Source organism: Gymnoscopelus braueri (assembly GCF_963280865.1).
Source record: "Gymnoscopelus braueri genome assembly, chromosome: 4".
In the NCBI taxonomy this organism is placed as follows: domain Eukaryota; kingdom Metazoa; phylum Chordata; class Actinopteri; order Myctophiformes; family Myctophidae; genus Gymnoscopelus; species Gymnoscopelus braueri.
In genome coordinates, this window is record NC_137605.1 from 25,020,552 (window position 1) to 25,023,291 (window position 2,740).

A 2,740-nucleotide genomic window follows, 5' to 3' on the forward strand; every position below is an offset into this window, starting at 1 on the left:
AATACTGCAATGTAGAAATACAGAAATACAGAATTCAAAATGTACTTTTTACAAGTTTTGAAATGTTTTCAAAAAATCTTTTCAAAATCGCAGATCTACAACCTCACTATCGCGAGCATCGTGAGCTTGTAGATTGGCTGTTTTCAAATGGCTGAAATAGGCTGAAGTGTAATGTTTTTTGACAATGGCAGATCTACAAGCTCATTTGCGACCTGTTGTGAGCTTAATTATAGATTGGCTATTTTCAAATAGCCAAAGTACCATATTATATAAGGTTGAAGTGATTAATGTAAGTTTACATTAATATTAAAAATCTACAAAGTAACTATAGTAACTAAAGTTTTCAAATATTTGTAGTGGAGTAAAAAAAAGTACAATATTTGCCTCTGAGATGCAGTGCAGTAGAAGTAAAATACTGAATACTGAAAAAAAAAACTGAAAAATTGGAAATACTCTAGTAAAGTAAAACAAAACAAAAAACTCAAAATTGTACTTAAATACAGTACTTGATTAAATGTACTTACTTTACACCACTGTTAGTAGGTTGCCCTCTTTATTTGACTCAAGTCTTCCTCATACCTGCCCACTGGTTTGAATTGGAACTGGGAGTGGTGGGTGGAAGAATAGTCAAATAAGGCTTTCTAAATTCGGAAGGGTGGTCTGGAGGTTCTTAAGGTCACTGGCATTTAAAATGTCAAGTGGTAAAATAGGCTACTGAGTCATGGGACAAACTCCAACAACAGGAAATTTCGGTTAAGCTTGTTCGGTTAAAAGCATTTGACTTAAGTTAACCTCTTATTTGGACAATAAAAGTGTATTGTTAAACACCAAAGGCAACAACACATGCTATGTTGATAACAGCTAAGGGTAGTCTTGCGTATAGCCAGACAACTATTCCACAATCTCCGAATGCTATCGGAAACATTTGAAAATTGTGGCAGGCAACAGGCCACGCGTGACTATACAGGGTAATAACTAGTTGTGGAAGAAGTACACATTTTTTTACTTAAGTAAACGTATCAATACCACAATGTAGAATTACTCTGTACAAGTAAAAGTCCGGTATTAACCTAAACCAATGGGTAAAAGCACAAAAGCATCAAAATATACTTAAAGGTAGGGTAGTGATTTGCCATTATTCAAATAATTGCAAAATGGGTCTGTATTCTGATAGTAGGCCTACTCATTGCTATGGAGTGTTTGTTCGGTAAAAGTAGTCTCCCATATTTCTCCAGTTTGATAAACAGAAAATGCATTTTCAGTGCTCTCTCCTGATTGGCTTAAATGTTGTCACCTACCTGAAAATGTATATTCTCTTTACTTCAGAGCTGGAGAGACCCTGTGACCGAACAAACGCTCTGTAGCAATGATTAGAATATACTACTTTAACCTTTTTAACAAAAACAACAAAATATATCACTTATACCTATAATGTACTTAGGCTACTATACAATATTTTTAAAATAGCAGATCTACATGCTCATTTGAGATGCATTGTGAGCTTGCAGATCGGCTATTTTCAAATAGCCAAAGTACCTTATTATACAGGGTTGAAGTGATTAATCTAAGTTATGTAATAATATTAAAAATCTTCAAAGTAACTTAAGTTTTCAAATAATTGTAGTGGAGTAAAAGTGCAGTATTTGCCTCTGAGATGTAGTGGAGTAGTACTGGAAAGTATTGGAAATCGGAAACACTCAAGTAAAGTACAAATACCTCAAAATTGTACTTATGTACAGTACTTGAGTACATGTACTTAGTTACTTTCCACCACTGGTATGAAAGTAAAATGTAGAATGTAAGCTCGTCCGCAGGGGTCTAATTTATTTGCAATCAAGGATATACAGTTTCAATCTGAGTCATATTCTATTCTGAATGGAGAGCAATTTGATACTGCACGTTTAGTACAGTCGCTCATTGCAGCGATACAGCAGCAGAGCTCCAAATGGCTCAAATGCATTTTCATCGATTTATAGTTGTAATAGCATGATGATGTAATCTTTCTCACTTTGCAACCTTCCTCTATTATGAAAAAACATTTCATCATCGGCGCTCAATCATTTACCAGGAGAGAAGAAAAAAAAAACTCACGTCACCAGCCGTGGCAAGCCTGGTGCTCAGATATGGCTTAGAGCCCGCCTACTGTGTCCGGTGATTTACACACACATACACCAGTGGTGTGTTCTAGATTTTTTTGGAGGGTATACTATGATGATTATTCCCTGCCTCCCACATGCATGGCATGCGCACATGCGCGCGTCTATAATTAATTAAATGTAAACAATTTGCAGAAACACACGCACGCACGCACACACACACACACACACACGCATGTATGGACACGCACACGCGCTCAGACAGTTTCCGTATCCGCTCTAGACCGGATCTGCCACCTCCTAAGAGAATGTATTTCAGATTTTTGTAATATTTTTTCAGGTGGTTCTCAAATATTTTCATAAATGTTTTGTGCCAGGGAGCATTTGTGTTGTTAGAATGTTTAATTGTTTTTCTCCAAATATTCAAGAGTTTTTGAAATGGCAAGCTCACGACGCGTTGTGAGCTTGTAGATGCCTTATAGGTTTGAAGTGCTCATGTGGCCTATAAGTTGCTTCTTTTGGGCTCGCTTTCCCAGATCTGGTTGCTTATTTCTCTCACACGATCTGGCAACACTGGGCTGAAAGCAGCTGTCGGTCATTGCTATAATCACGTGCGTCATTTCCGTTGTCAGGTGGTGCTTGTC